Consider the following 17,834-nt stretch of genomic DNA (forward strand, 5'->3'; position numbering starts at 1 on the left):
ACAGCCACATCTTAAAGTTCCATGGGACACTTTCTGTGTTGCTTGGTGAAAGAATTACCATTTTGGAACTAGGACCTGTAAACCTCCAGAACCAGGGTTCATTGAGATAGGAAGCAAAGATTTCCCAAACAGCTTACTCGAAGTGATGATTAGTGAAGCTGTCTCTATTGTCACCCTCGGTTTATAGACCCTGCATTCTACTTTTGGGAGCAAAACATGCTATAATACATATTTATTTAGAGTATATTCTGCATAAAATCTCATCCTTATAGGCCGTGGTCTTTAAACTGTTGTGTCAATCATACCTTCAGCATGGGGTAAGGAAAGGAGGCATCTGCCGGGAAAGATAAAGAAGCAAGATTGCCAGGAGGAGATGATAAAGTGCAATGTCACCACAATAAAGGCTTAACGAAGACTTCAGGGGATCCCATATGGAGGTTCTAATACTGAGATGGCCTTTCAGTGTTGTCTCAAAGAAGGACAGGGGCTAGCCCAGTGCCGCAGCGGTTAAGTTCGCATGTTCAGCTTCTCGGCGGCCCGGGGTTCACCGGTTCGGATCCTGGGTGTGGACATGGCACTGCTTGGCAAGCCATGTTGTGGTAGGTGTCCCACGTATAAAGTAGAGGAAGATGGGCACGGATGTTAGCTCAGGGCCAGTTTTCCTCAGAAAAAAAGAGGAGGATTGGCAGTAGTTAGCACAGGTCTAATCTTCCTCAAAAAAAAAAAAAAAATGGACAAAGAGGTTTGGTCTTTATACCCTCATATCCACCAATCAGTGGATGTAGGCCGCTTCAGAGAAGGGAGTATGGTCTTGGGTAACGCAACTCTCTTAAGATGAAGGCAATTCTTGGAGGGAGATGAGAGTTAAGTGCTGTCAGCTGGCAGTACTCTAAGCAGGTGGCCAAATAAGTCTTTCTGTCCTACATAGATCACCTGTGTGGTGCAGGACAGTATCCACTACATATAACTAAGACATGTCCAATTTTGATAAATATTCATAGAAAGCCAACCTAGTGTCATGACATTTTTTATTTATATGACTTTGCTAGTTTCCAATTTTTGATTAAAAGAGAACCTGCTATTAGCCCTTTATAAGTTAAATACTGCCATGAGCAGACATTCCTATATTTGGACTCTCATTTTTCAATCAAATGTTTGAATTATCAAATTCCAAATGTGTCTTACCTGCTTCTACCTGGAATGGCTATACAATTTGATTGTCTCCCATCCTAGAAGAAAACAAATTTCTGAATAAGTAAGAAATGAATTCTGTTTCAAAAAATTATGTCTAGTGCCTGTGTTTGATTTGAGACTATTACCCTGCTTCTTGACTCACCAGTTGCTTACCAATAGCATGTGGTTGGTTACCTGCTTCCATCTAGCGTGCTTTGTCCATTGCCTCATCTTAATGTCTAACATCTGTAGACTTGTCAATTTCATGCTTTGACTATATGTTCTTACCATATTTTACTCTGAGCCTGCATTAGTCAGGGTTCTCCAGAGAAACAGAACCAACAGGATATATATATATATATATATATCTATCTATATCTGTATGTAACAGATATATAGATATAGCTATATATAAAGGATAGAGGATATATATACATGTATAAAGGATATAGATATAAATATATTTAAAGGATAACCTCTCTTTATACAGAGATATATATATAAAGAGATTTATTATAAGGAATTAGCTCACGTGATTATAGAGGCTGAGAAGTCCCAAGATCTGCAGTCAGCAAGCTGGAGACCCAGGAGAGCTGATGGCACAGTTCCAGTGACAGAAGACCAATGTCTCAGCTGAACAGTTAGAGAGAAATTCCCTCTGGCCCAGCCTTTCTGTTCTGTTCAGCTCTTCAACTGATTGGATGAGGGCCACACACATTAGAGAGGGGACGATCTGCTTTACTCAGTCTACCAATTCCAATGTTAACCTCATCCAAGACACTCTCACAGACACACCAGAATAATGTTTGACCAAATGTCTGGGCAGCCCATGGCCCAGTTAAGTTGATAGATAAAACTAGCCATCATAGACCTATATCTTTCGGGTTTGTCTCTCATAAATGGTGTTCCTAACATGAGCTTAACTGGACTTGAAGAAAAAACCTCTATCATAGTCGGTTAATTGCTTTTACTCAGACAAGGTACCCCTTCCCCCCTTTTCAGCATACATTTAGAAACAATCAGAAACTGAAGCATAAACTATTAGAACATGGCGAAAAGGAACTCTTATGTTGTATCTACCTTTTGCTTTCTACCCTTCACAATCCAACCAGAAAATCAACACCATGAAGAGACCAGCAGAGAAACTGCCTCTTTCAACAATTTCTTTTCATATAATGTGACGTTTTAAAAATTGATTATGAGTTCTGAAATTGCTTTTTGTATGAAGGGCACAATTATTATTATATATGATATATTATAAACGTGTTCTCTATTTGTTTACTAAGTTCCAGAAAGATCCCATATGAGAAATATACAGAGATATAATATATACTTCCTTTGAGGTCAAGACCTACATTTGAACTGCCTACTCAATGTCTCATTGGAATATTTTAAGGAAATACAAACTCAGCGTGTCTTAATCTGAAGTTATCTCCCACTTCAATGCTGGTGCTCTCTAAAAGTGACTTTAATGTTTTTATCACTTGGTTATAATTTTGCTTTCTGTCAGTAAATCTCAGGATAGGCTCAATTTTTGATCTGCATATTCAGTTGTTTTCTTCTATTATGTTTCTAATGTTTTCTGTTTTACTTAGTTCTGATCTTCAGGAATTTACCTCTCCCTTGTCTTCTACATCTATAATTTCAATTGCAATAACTTTTATATCTTAGTTTTTTACCATTTTGCTCTGTATTATCTTCCCCAATCTGCCCAACAAACTACCACTTATGTTAATTTGTATTTATTTTGTAATCTTCCATATTGTAACTTGCAGCTTTGTCAGCTTGAGATTTTTTCACAATTTCCTTTTTATCTTTTTTTTTTTTTGAGGAATATTAGCCCTGAGCTAACATCCACTGCCAATCCTCCTCTTTTTGCTGAGGAAGACTGGCCCTGAACTAACATCGGTGCCCATCTTCCTCCACTTTATATGTGGGACATCTACTACAGCATGGCTTGCCAAGTGGTGCCATGTCTGCACCTGGGATCTGAATTGGCAAACCCTGGGCCACCAAAGTGGAACATGCACACTTAACCAATGTGCCACTGGGCTGGCACCGTCACAATTTTCATATTCTGTAGTCTTGAAATATCTTCTTTGAATATTTCCATCTTTTTCCTGAGCCATTTTTCTAGAGAGATTGTATTTTCAAACATTTCTTTCTTGAATGAGGAAATATTTATTTGAATGTCTCCCCTTTGCCTTGGCTAAGTCTTCTTGAGCGGGGAAGTCCTCATTTATACCTTACATATGTTCCTTTCCACCTTTACCTCTATTTTTTTCTTCCACATTTCTGCAGCCAGAAAGTCTGTATGATTTAAGATTTCATATAATTCACATCATGAGGTAGAATTTCACCCAACAAATGTTTTACCCACTTCTTTTTCTATTCTTTCATTTGTTTTTTCTTCTCTTGTCCTTGTTGAAATAAACTTTTAAAAAAGTGACTGTGAAGCTTTCTGAGATCCAAAATGACAAAATCTCCATCACCAATGAATACAAATTATCCTCTTCGTCGTTTTAGTTGCAGTGATTAATCCATCTCTTTTGCAGAAGTAGCTTTGAAGCTGGAACATGTAACAGAAGACTCTCCTCCAAATCGTAACTCTAAAATGGTCACATCACTGCAGTCATGATTACAGAGAAGAAAACTCGCTGTGTGTCAGTGAAGGCCGTGATTTCCAGCAGTCAGGCTGTGCCTGCAAAATGTGATCCCATATCTCTTTGGAACGTATAATGTACGGTGCACTTGGTTTGTAATTGCAGGTGTAAATATCGATCTGGTCTTGCAGTTTGGCATCTGAACATGCAATTTGCCATTTTATGATTCTGCTTGTGTTTGTGCTCAGGTGCAGTAGTAAATGTGCCTCCAAGAGGCAGGCACTCTGAGTCTCACCACGTTTTCACAGTCCACTAGACTGCAGACTCAAATTCAGAGAATGTGGGAAACCAGCATGGCTGACAAGTCTCTATTATTAAATTTACTTCTGTTGATTATCAAAGATCAAGCACTATGTATCTGTATATTAAAACTATTTATAGCTCTGTTTTAATAACTTATTTTTCAATGTGTTATCAAGAGTTAATCTAGGGCCAGCCTCGTAGCTGAATGGTTAAATTCACGTGCTCTTCTCCAGCGGCCCAGGGTTCACCAGCTCAGATGCTGGGCACAGACCTAAATACCACTCATCAAGCCATGCTATGACAGCATCCCACATAGAAGAACTAGAATGACCTACAGCTAGGATATACAAATACGTACTGGGGCTTCGTGGAGAAAAAAAAAAAAAGGAAGATTGGCAGCAGATGTTAGCTCAGGGCCAATCTTCCTCACCAAAAAAACAAAAACAAAACAGCTTAATCTAGTGAATTTAAACTAGTTCTCTTTACAAGAAAACAGTGTGAGTCTAATTCACATTTATCAGAAAGCGTTCTCCCAAAAAACCCCAAATGTGAGAAATAATTGAGATGGTATATATCTATCTAAAGACATGTCAGAGAGCCTTAGCAAAGCAAACTGGGAGATAACCATTTTATACGATAATAGACAGAGGGCTCTATAAGATTTACATTGTTGTGAATAAAGTAAATTATATATAATATACACTTATATATAGAGACTGATAAAGAGAAAAACAAGGTGTAGGAAAGTAAGTGGAAAGTAAGCTTTGTTGCAGATGTAACGTTCCAGCAAGGGATAAATGATTTATACCCTTGAAACTTAAGAATTTGACAAATTACAGATACTCTGTGCAAGTTTTTAAAATCAACTTTTTATTTTAGAGTAGCTGTAGATTTACAGAAAAATTACAAAGAAAGTACAGAATTCTCATATACCCTACACCCAGTTTCTCCTTTTATTAACATCTTACAATAGCATGGTCTGTTCATCACAATTAATGAACCAATGTTGATATATTATTAACTAAAGTCCCTACTTTATTCAGATTTCCTTGGTTTTTACACAATGCCATTATTCTGTTCCAGGTTCTCCTCTGGGACATCACATTATATTTAGTTGTCATGTCTCCTTAGGCTCCTCTTGGCTGTGGCAGCTTCTCAGACTTTGTTTCGATGACCCAGACAGTTTTGATGAGTGCTGGTCAGGTATTTTGTAGAAGGTTCCTCAGTTGTTATTTGTCTAGTGTTTTCTCGTGATTAGACTGGATTGATGGGTTTTGGGAAGGAAGACCACAGAGATAAAGTCTATTCTAATCATACCATGTCAAGGGTACATGCTATTAATGACTTATCGCTGCTGAAGTTAAGCTTGATCACCTGGCTGAGGTAGTGTTCTCCAGCTTTCTCCACTGTACGTTACTCTTCTCCGCTGCTTTCTTCACTATAGTTTTTGGAAGGAAGTCACTATGTGCAGCTCACAGTTAGAGAGAGGAGTTATGTGACAATACCTAGTGAGTAAAGTAGCTACATGAATTATTTGAATTTCTTCTGTAAGGAAGATTAGTCTATTATTCATTATTTACTCAATCGGTTGTTTATATCAGTATGGATTCATAGATACTTTATACTTTGGGTTATGATCCAATACTACTTTGGAAATACTATATATATATTTGTCATATATGTCATATATATATGTTTTTCATATATATATATGAATGTCATATATATGTCATATATTATATATATATAATATATATAAATGTTTTTATCCCTAACCAGTTTACCTATATTAAACTAAACAGAAATTCATACTGATGTCTCCTACTCTAATCCATTACCACATGGATCATTCTGGCCTCCTCCCCTTACTAATCTGTAATTTCACATTCCAGCAATGAGAAACCTGCCTTCCACCATCACCATCCATTTCCTTAATTGCTTAATTCCAGTATACATGCGTGTAAAGTGATTTCAGAATTGTTTACCTGTATCCTCATGGAAAACAGCTTTATCAACTAGAGTACAGTAGCTATGTACCTTTTACTTTTGGTTGTACAGACTCCACTCATTTCCAAAGTTATTGGGGTCAGCACCTTTCCCCCCATGCCCTTCAGTGAGATTATTTTATATATTTGTTATACAGTTATATTCTTTTGACATATTCTGCATTCTATAATGGAGTAGCTCAACCTCCTAAATGATTTTTCAAAATTCACATATTAAGCATCATTCTTTAAAGTTCTGTGGGTTTGACAAATTCGTTGTGATGTATATACTATTATAGTATCATACAGAATAGTTTCACCCACCTCAAAAAAATCTCTGTGCTTCATCTATTCAACCTCCCTCCCAATCTGAACCGCTGCTCTGTTTACTATCTCTATAGTTTTGCTCTTTTCAGAATGTCATATAATTGGAATCATAAATAAGTAGCTTTTTCAGACTACTTCTTTCATTTAGAAATATTTAATACTCATTCATTTCTTTGTGTCAGTAGATAGTTAATTCTTTTTTACTGCTAAAGAGTATTCTGTTGTGTGGATGTACTACAGTATGTTTATCCAATCAGCTACCAAATAACGTCTTGGTCACTTCCAGTTTGGGGCAATTATGAAGAAAGCTGCTATAAATATTTGCATGCCAGTATTATTATAGACAAATTTTCAGATCAATTGAGTAAATACCTAGGAGGATGACTGCTATGTTCATCTTTGTAAGAAACTGCCACTGCCCACCAACAATGAATGTGAGTTCCTGTTGCTCCATATTCTCAACGGAAATTGATATTGTCAGTTTCTACCGACACATCTTTAAGCTCACTGATTCTGTCCTCACTTGTGTCCGGTCTAGTGATGAATCTATCAAAGGCATTTTTCATTTCTGTTACAGTCTTTTTGATTTTTATCATTTGCTTTTTACTTTTTCTTAGAGTTTCCATCTCTCCGCCTACATTACCCTTCCATTTTTGCATATTTGGCTACTTTTTAACTGAGAGCCCTTAACATGTTAATCATAGTTTTTTAAAATTTCCTGTCTGACAGTTCCAACATTTGTCATATCTGTGTCTTGTTCTGATCATTGCATTGTCTCTTCAGATTGTGGGTTGTTTCTTTTTTCCTTTTTCCAAGGCTTGTAATTTTCTTGTTGAAAGCCAAACATGTTGTTTTGAGTAATAAAAAGTAATGTACAGTCATGCAGAGCATATTGACGTTTTGGTCAATGACAAACTACATATACAACAGTGGTTTCATAAGATTAGTACAATATACCCTAGGTGCATAGTAGTCTATATCATGTAGGTTTGTATAACTACGCTCTATGATGTTCACACAACAATGAAATCATCTAACAATGCATTTCTTGGAATGTATTCCCGTTCTTAAGCGAAGTATGACTGTGATGATGCAAATAGGCCTTTAGTGTGAAGATTTCTGTTTATCTAGCTAGGACTGGGGCTGTATTTAATGTTTTTACAGCTATATGTGCTAGAGACTTCCAATTCCTCTAGTGTTCTTGTGTTTGTCTCCCCTTATGCCTTCAGTCTTCCTTAAGTACTCCTCCTTACAGAGAATCTGTGTCCTGCAGCTCTCTCCAGCTGTAATCCACTGTTATTATACTGTAGCTCTGTTGTTATGGTGGTAACGTGTTGGAGCAAGCTTTCTGTAACTTACTAGTTAAATCTCATCATTCTAGTGGGTCTGTGACTTGGGGCTGTGAACTTCACAAATGTTTCTCCATTGGTAGAGTTCTTTCTCGCCCTAACCCCCTACACCCCTCCCTGGCTGTAGTATTCCTAATCTATTTCCTTGAAGCCTGACCCTGACTATATGTTTCTTCCCCCTTCAGTGAGACAGAAGGGCTAGAATGGCTGTAATGGGAGAGATCCCCTTTTTCCAGCTTGGGTAAAGTTCTGGAAAGGTCTTTATCCCAGGAGACTAGGCATTTGTTATAGAGAAGGCTCTGGGCTTATTGCACAATGATTTCTCTACTCCTCCCCAGGGCAGAGTCACAAGAGAATCTTTCTTAAATCTTCACTGTGAGAATCTAGTGGGGTTCCTACAGGTAGTACCCACAAAAGTATGGGAGATCCCTAAGACTGTGGTCCCCAGGAATTTCTCACTTCACTCTATGCTCGTTCACAATCCATCTCCAGCAATTCATCAAAATTGCCATTTAAGCTTTCTTACCGGTTTATGTCTCCAGTAGCTTCTGTTCCAGGTAAGCAGATCTCAGTAGCTGTATCTCTCTAACATGCCTGTCTCTCTAGATTTGGGGGTGACAGTTTGCCCTGCAACGTTAGCTGTCTGGGTGGGTCCAAGAATAGTCATTGATTTTCAGGCTGTCAAACTTTCTTATAAGGATTGAAGTGACAAACTTCCAAGCTCTTTACAGATCAGAGCTGAAACTGAAAGTCATCTATGTGCTATTTTTAATACTGAGTTCTCAAATTTTAAAACTTCCCAATGAATTCTGGGGAAGATCAAACACTAAGATTTGTGACAATTTACGGTGATTTGAGAGTGTATCTTAAAACGGGTGTAATGACAATTTTAAATTCAGTAAGTGATATTAGTTAAGGATCAGTGAGAACGAAGTAAAATTGAACGAAAATGTCTCTTAAAATTAATATGGAGAATTCTCATACTCATTTAACTTTCGCTCTTTTGAGAAGAGTCCCTGATTTGCTTGTTTCTAGGATAATTGAGTAAAATGTGTATATTTGTTCTCTTCATTAGCAATTCTAGCAAATCTAGCTGTTAGCTTCCCCTGTTACCAGATATCAGTAGTCAGTTGTTTTTAATTCTGTATTACAAAATATAAGCAAATGCCTAAAGAGGAAATAGGCAGTCTTTTAAACTTTAATTTTAATCCTAGATAAACACACGGCAGACACTGTCGCTCTTTGACCAACAAAGTTCTACATTAAAGAATTATTTCACTTAAAGTCTTGTCTGAAATGACTATACTTAAATGAGTTACTTTGTGTCAGTTGAATTCTTATACCCATTTAACTAAGCACAGCTCTTATTTGGAGTCTGAGAATCTGTGAATTTCTCAAAATTGTATTTAAAATGTTGTGATAATGTGTAGTTTTTCTAGAAAGAACTTTTATAGTTTTTATTAGTTTCTCAAGGATGTCTGTGATGTAAAAATATTTAAGAATCCCTACATAGAGTTAAGTACTTAATTCTCTGATCCTACTTTTTGAATTACAATCCTTAGAAATAACATCAATGACAAAGAACAAGTCTCAGAATCCTAACATTCTTATGACAGCACACATTTATCAAAATATTCTCACGCTTTCAGAAGCAGATGTTAAACAAACGTTCACAAATCATTGAATTATTACCTACAAAGATATTTTTGCAACTTAATGTATCAACCCACAAAAGAAGGAATTTTTCTTTATATTTCTTTTTTTGATATAATATCTCTAAAAGATAAAAATTATTTCCTATATAAGGCAGTTACCAAACACCATATTTCAAAATTCTTCACCTAATAACAGTCTTCAGTAATAGGTGTCCTCATTGTACAGGGATATTTCCTCAAATACACCTCAGTTTGTATTTAAATTTGTTCCCTCCTACCACTTTGCTGCCGGCGCTGATTGTAAAGTAAAGGAAAAATTTCAAATTTCTATTAGCTACTCTGCAGGAAACTAAGGCTCTAAGAGACTTTGTAATATACCACTCTACCAGGGGAAGGGTGGATTGGTTTGGTGGAGGAAGCATGTTTTGATTCTGGTTTCACTACTTTGTAGATGAGTAGTCGTGGACAAGTCATTTCATATCACAAAAACTTATTTTCTGCGTCTACAAAATGGAGGCAGTGAATATTTTCTGTTCCATTTTGTTGATTTATTGTGAATATAACAAAAGTTCGTATATATTTATGTATATGTGGAAGATATATTTATATGTAAATACATAACTTATATATAATACATATATAATACATAACTTGTATTTATATATAAACATTCTGAATGAGAAAGTTCTAGAGTCATTTCAATATTCTCACTTCTGTCAACTTAGATAACTCTTAAATAAATAAATGTTTTTTAAAAAGAAACAATAAATCTAAAAACTTAAGCTTTATCAAATGTCCTTCATGGTTTTTGTCTAGCTTTATTGAGATATAATAGATATAAGTTTTGTGTGTATATATTGATATATATGATATAAATGTGTTATAAACATTAAGGTATACAATGTGATGATTTGATATAAGTATATATTGCAAAATGTTCACCACAATAAGGTTAGTTAACACATCCTTCACCTCACATAATTACCATTTTTTTCTTTGTTATTGTGGTGAGAACACTTAAGATTTATTCTTACCAACTTTCAAATATACAACAGTGTTGTTAACTATAGTCATCATGTTGTATATTTCATCTGCAGAACTTATATTACTCTTTTAATTGGAAGTTTGTACCCTTTGATCTTCATGGTTTGAATTTTTTTACTTAAATCAAATTTTTTTGAGAGATGAATTGCAAGCTAAAGAACAACTTGTTACTGATATTCAAAATTTACTTAATTTTAGCAACTGAATGAGCCATCAAATATTTCTAATAACTCCCAGTTGAGCTTTTGTTTCTAAAAATAAAAATGTGACTTCAGTGTGCTTGAAGATATTAACAATCTTGATGTAGAAAGTTAAGCTATGGGTCCTGTTCATTCACTAATGGTCACAGGGGTTTCTGAAAACCCAGACCAATTTGAGCTCAAATGCCTGCATCTATGAGACAGATGGACATGATTAGGGATCTCATGTCTGAGAATTATGGTTCCGAATTCTGGTTGCCCATTGCCATCATCTTGGGAACTTTTAAAAGTCCTGATAACCAGGCCAAAACCTAGAAAACGTAAACCCAAATTTCCAGGGGTGGGACACAGACATGAGTATGTTTTAAAGCTCCAAGATGATTCCAATGTGCAGTGAAGTTTCAGAACCATTATGGTAAATCCAGAGACATGAACTGATTGTTACCTAGCCAACTGGAAACACTGCTGCAAAGTCCTTTCCAACCATGTCTAGATTTCTTCTCTCATACCCAGCAACCAAACCAACCAGTGTAGAATATTTGCTTAAACAATTAACTAGGCAACTACAAACTTATAAAATATATCTGACTCTCCTTTTTCTTAATTTACCCTTTAAACTTTCTCTTCTGATATCGTATTTTTTCCTAGGGTGGTTTTGTTTGTTTGTTTCTTTGTTTTTAACCCAGTGTTGGCAGAACAACTTTTGAACAGAAAGCCTACCATGTATGTTGTAGTACCTATGTATTTGGTATTGAATACAGAATTTTTTCTAACTTTCTTCAGCTTGTTTTTTTAAAATATTTGCTCTATAGGGATGATAAAGTTGTTAGAGCTGCCAAGTGGATTCAGACTCCTAGTGATCCTGGGTACAGCAAAGTGGAACCCTGCCCAGCGATTTTGCGCCATCTTCTCCCCTTCCAGCACTATATCAGACAATACTCCATTGCTATTCACAGAGTTTTCAAGGACATTTTTTTTGGAAGTGGGTGGCTAGGTCCTTCTTCCTAGTCTACCTTAGTCTAGAAGCTCCACTGAAACCTGTCCATTATGGGTGACCCTGCTGATATTTGAAATATGGGTGACATAGCTTTCAGCATCACAGCAACAGACAGCCACCACAATATGACAACTGACAGATGGGTGTTACGGACAACTTAAATAGCACAATATAAGCACTCTCTTTTTTTTTCTAGATTGGCCCTGAGCTAACCTCTATTGTCAATCTTTCTTTTTTCTTTCTTTTTCTCCCCAAAGCCCCTCAGTATATAATTGTATGTTCTAGTTGTAAGTCCTTCTAGTTCTGCTATGTGGGACGCTGCTTCAGCATGGCTTGATGAGCGGTTCCCAAGTCCACATTCAGGATCTGAACCCGCGAAACCCTGGGCCACCGAAGCAGAGCATGCAAGCTCAACTACTCAGCTATGGGGCTGGCCCCAATGTAAGTATGCTTAATCAATAATATGTCTTTCTAGTTTATAGTACAATAATAACCAGAAAACAAAACAATAACAACAAAAATCATGTACCCTAAAACTGATAATGGTAGTGGTGCCAGACACTAAAAAGTTCTCCTGCTATCTTCTTATCACGACACATGATATTCAAGCACTGAGAATGACAGATTTGATAATTATCTCTTTTTCCTTCAAGATGGTCTGACTCTCAGAAGCCATTTTAGACAAGTGCACAACCCAAGAACTCCCTCACATAGGAAGCAAATAAGAATGTTGGCAACTGAGTCGAGCACATGTTGTCTCATCATTGGGTCAGATACAGAGACTGACAAACTGAACTCTTTATATTTAGTTCACTTATCCCACATTGAGAGGAAATTTATGTTCCTATCCATTAGAAGGGAGAGATGATAAACCACCTCCATTTTTTTCTTCTTTTTAAATCAAGAATGATATAATGGCTACAGCAGAATCAATTGCTTTGAAAGTAATGGAGTGAGGCTGTCCACACCATTACTTTCGGCTCCGGCTTCTTGCCAATTCCATCCAACAGACGTTGTAACTGAGTTCAGTGATTTGCACATTCTGTATTTGCAAGTTTACAGAGTTTTTGGATTCTTCCCCTTTCAGTCCCAACACATACACACACACACACACACAAACACACATCAGGGAAATAAGGTCTGGATTTCAGCAGTTTCAGAGGGAAATTCAGGCTCAGCTCTACCTTTTGGAGCTTATAGGTGTAATTTCTGATATTATACAGTCTTTGTGCCTTTGCACAAAAATCCTCATTTCACAAACAACTGCCTATTAAACAGGCTGGTTGAGTGCTACGTGTCAGCAAATGGCTTTCCTATGGTGCTGGTGGGTCACTCATCATGACTGAGACTTAATTATCACTCCATAAAAAATGCCATCAATGGAAAAAAACACCCTACTAGTTTGATTTAATCAGGAATGGGTCTGAAGAATGCAAACAAGGAGAATAGTGTCTAATTATTTTTCCATTTTCATCTCCATTAAAGCACATTAATTCTAAAAAGTATTTTGAAAGATGAACACTGATTTTCAAATTGGGCCGTGGAATACGCATGGGCTTTTCGTTTTTTCAGGAACATATCTTGAAGGAAGCTGTTATATTGTGGGGAGACAGGTGTTCGTGCTTTTATTTAATTTAAATGTATATCTAGATCTAATTGTATCTATATTTAAAAATCAAATATAATATAACAAAATAAAATGCTTACAGCCATTTATTCATTTAGAGAAAAAGTCTTCTGCAGGTAAAACTTTTCAGACATGCAGACATTCTGGAGTGGCAGAGAACCATGAGCCAGGAAGGATACAGGAAGAAGTGTCACTCCTAGTTGTTTCTGATTAGCTGGATTCAGAAAGCAAAATTTTACAGAAGAGAGAGGAGAAAATGTTGATTGCTCCAGAGCTTATTCCAAAGTGACTTCAAAACTTATTTAGGTCCATTCAACAAAATCCAAAGTCAATTATTATGTTATATTTCTATTTTGACCTATTTTTGATTCCTCAGTGCTTAAAATTTTTTCGATATTCACACATTCTTGAAGACTCCTAAGAGATAGGCTCTGGGGCAATCAGCATTTCTCTCCCTTTTTGTGGTTCTAAGAATATCTTACCAAAAATAAACAAATAAATAAAAAACAACAACAAAATAATGAAAAGGTGAGAGAAGCAAGGGAAAGGGAATATTAGATAGTATTGGATAAAAATAGATCATTATCGCTGTAAGTCCAAGGGATAGAGCTAGAGGACCTTGAGCCAGCCTTTTCAAAGATTCTTAAAAGGTTAGGAGAAACTCTTAATACTGTCACACCACCCAACAGACAAAGTCAGCCGAGTCAGGATTTCTCTCCTTCCTTGAATTTGGGAAAGACTTCAGAAAACGTCTTTGTCCGTACTCTTCAAACTTTTCATCATCTGGAATTTATATTTTTGAAAGAATTGATTTATCAAATTACATTCAACAGTGAGTAATAATTTATTGTGATGGTTAATTTTATGTGCCAACTTAGCTTGGCTACAGTAACCAGATATTTGGTCAAGCACTAGTCTGGAGAACCCTGACTAGTAGATTCATTTTATGATGTTTTGTTCATCAAATGACATAATGAATTATTATTCATCAAAGATACATGAGTTAAGAGGCAGAGAGAATGTACTTTCAACAACTCCTGTATTAGTTTGAAAAGGAAAAAAAAACTTAAACTGTGTAGGGTGGAAAATGAGAACTCAAGGACATAAGAAAATTTCAAAAAGTAATAGATAAATGGCTTTAAATGACATATTTTGCTCCAGAGAGGGAGCAAAAAGGAAAGGAACAGAGAGAGGGAGAAGGAAGAGACAGAAAAGAGCTGTCCAGGAGATGGTAGAAGGTTAGCCAACATGTTATCATCATTCATGAACTGCTTGATATGGGAGGAATTAGTGGACTGAGTGTCACATCATGTACAAAATGGTGGGGAGGTGACAGAGGTGTGGGATTGCCCCAGGTGTGGGAGGGCACGGGGGAAATGGGGTTCATTTCTTGCAGCTCTCAGTAAGTCAGAGGGCCTCAAGCTGACCTTTGCCTTCTGACCCGTGTAGAATTATCACACACAGCTTTTAGAATAGATTTAAATCCAGCTAAAAGCAAAGAAAGAATGATTAGTTAGATGGGCATCTTTATTTCAGATATAAAGACAATTTCCATTAGGCTTTGGAAACTTGGCATATCCCTAGAAATGGAGAGAGTAGAGATTGGGACCATTTGTGCAGTCCAGCATCTCATCTTACAGATGAGGAAATGGAGGCCCTGAATCACAGAGTCGCTGAACAATACTGAGACTGATTTTCAGGGTTTAGTTTGTGTTTTTAGGTTTTAGGACTTGTTTTTAACTTTACAGAGTTTTAATACTCTTTCTTAGGGAAGTCTCAGTGCCTAAAAAAGTAGATGCAGGTACACAAGTTCCAGATTTGACTTGCTTTCAGCTTCTGCATTCGCTTTATGATAATTGCTTGGGAAGTTTTTTAAATGGAAGATGTATTTTGCTTTAAAGAAAGTCACCTGACACTGCACTTGAGTCAAATCATATTTGTGGCTGGTAGAAACTCTTTACATCACTGCCACCTGCCACATGACAAGTATGGTAGATTGGCTCTGTCTTTCTCAGACCCTTCTCTTGGTTCCACATGGGAATTGCTAACCATGAAACAAGTTCTTGGTAAGGAAGTATGAGGATGTACCATAAATTGAACTTTGTGGCTGAAACAAGCTGGTATCCCCAGAATGTGCAATTAGTCCCTGAGTTCAAAAGTGAAAAAATTAACTATCTTGAAATTCTTTTTTTTTCTCCTCTCCTCTTGAAAAACAACACTAAGGCAATGCACTCGTTTGGGAACTAGAGGCCAGGCTGTGACTAAGACGATGGTTTAATCACGCAGGAAGGATGGCCAGAACATTTATTTGTGTTCAATGTGCTGAGGTAATTTCACCCCTCTTTCTAGATCTCCCAGAAGAAGATTTTTTAGGGCCATTCAAAAATGGAATGCCTTTAACACTCACCCTTTATTTTAAGAACCTAGAAGGAATGTTTGAGTCATCCTAATTTCACAGAAATTTTCCTGAAAGGGGAGGAATGTGTCTCTTTGCTTTGCATGTCCTTGGCCTTAAATGTACTGAGTGGATGGGGGAATTTTGACAGCCTTTGTTCTAAAGTTAGCCCTCATTCTCTATTTCAGACTCAATAGAGGAAGGACTGAACTTTGTAATTAATACTCAGGAAATTAGCAATCAGCAATGGCAGAGAGATAAAATGGGCATGTGGACTGACCTCAACCGCCCCTGACAGGCAAAGGCCATGGAGGGGCTCACAACAGCAGAGATTCCAACTTCTTTTCAGCTGGTTTTGATTCTTTTAAAAGCATTTTATTCAGTGTCCCAGAAGTGTAAAAGCAGGTCTTATTTTTGCCACTGTGCCTCTGGCTATTTACCTTGGAGCTTTGTTGTTTTTGCTGTTAAGGGCATGGTTGTTTCTGCTGCCTTTAAAAGTACTCTCATGGCCAAAGTTAGGTTCTTCATCAGAATTCAAGAATATTTTTCCTTCTCCTCTCACATAAAAACAAGAGTATCTGAGCACTGGCTTTTGATCCAGCAGGCCTTGAGTGGGCAAGCTGTTTATTTTTGTAACAAAGGGCCATTGAAAAATGAAAATTGAAAATTACTTGAGAAAGCAAGCTGTTTATTGGAGAGGTCATAAACAAGAGTCAACAGGGATCCTGCTCCCTGGGGACCACCAACGTTGACCTTTTGGAGAACTTATACCTGTTGAGGAGAACAATTATCTACAGAAATGACAGAGTGATTCATAGAATTATAAATTCTAAAGGAATTGTTTCTGCATAATCATGGTTGTAAAGTCTTTATTAGTATACACATGTATGTTTGATTATTTATATGTATTTGTGTGTGTGTGTGTGTGTTTGTGTACTCAGAGATAGCGAGAAAACTGAATGTTCATCGACCTTAAAATTTAGGACAAACAAGTCAGTGTGTATCATTTGCTCAGTTTCAGCTATTTCTTGGGTACTCTGAAATCTGACTTCTCTTACCCAATTCTACCTTTTCTTCAATAAACATTCAGTAAACCGCCTTTCCCACCGAGCATGATACAAAGCACTGGAGCCATCTTTGGACGAAAGGCAGTTTATGACCCCCATGGGATCTTTCATTTCTCTATCATTGTGTAACGTTTTTATCGTAGCAGCCATGGCTTTTGTCTTATTTCCCAGGCCAGGCAATCTGGGTCCCTAGTGAAATCTTATCTTCCTTTGGGTTCTTTGATCACTGAAACTGTTTCCAGTTCATGACCTTTCCCTGGTTTGCTATTTTATCTTGTCTTATACCAGGTCTGCCACCCTCATTTTCATCTCCTCCTTGCCCCTGTAGGCATTTGAGTTTGCAATGCTCTTCCCTGGGCTTACCCTTTATTATGATTATGATAGGAATCATAACGAACCTTGTTCTGAATAATTCAACAGTAATACACTCTTAAGGAGAGGCTGAAAATGGCATATTTAACTCTGTGTTCTTGGGAAAGTCTTTAACTTCTCTAGTTTTTATTTTCTTTTTCTCTCAAGTGAGAGAGTTGGACTGGATAAATGGTTCTCAAATTTTAGGATGCATAAAACCCACCCAAATATTTTGTTAAAAGTGTGCATTTCTAGGCCTTGATATCAAAGTTTTAAATAAATTATTTTTCGACAAGTACCTAGGAATCATCATGTCAGCATATATGTCAAGTAATTTTTGTTGAGATGCTATATGGGCCATACTTTAAGAAAGATTATTCTAGATGATTTCTATGGTAGATAGTGTTTTTTAAAATTGGCTCTCACATTATATTCCCTCCCACCTGTTCTTTTTATAATGTGGTATTGATGTACTCCATTGAGAGGTGGGGTTTGTGTAACTTCCCTTTGAATCTGGGTGAGCTGTGACTATGCTATGTAACTTTTGGTGCTGGCTTATAAAAGATGATATAGCTTCCACCTCGTACTTTTGGGAGGCTTGCGTTTGGAACTTAACTGCCACACATGTGAGCAAAATACAACTAGCCTATGCAGAGAGGCCACTTGAAGAGGCCATATGTCAATATTTCAGCCGAGATGCCCAGCTAAGCACTCAGCTGACAGCTAGAACCAATTTGTCAGCCACATGAATGAGCCAT

Source organism: Equus quagga, chromosome 1 (genome assembly GCF_021613505.1).
Source record: "Equus quagga isolate Etosha38 chromosome 1, UCLA_HA_Equagga_1.0, whole genome shotgun sequence".
Classification (NCBI taxonomy): domain Eukaryota; kingdom Metazoa; phylum Chordata; class Mammalia; order Perissodactyla; family Equidae; genus Equus; species Equus quagga.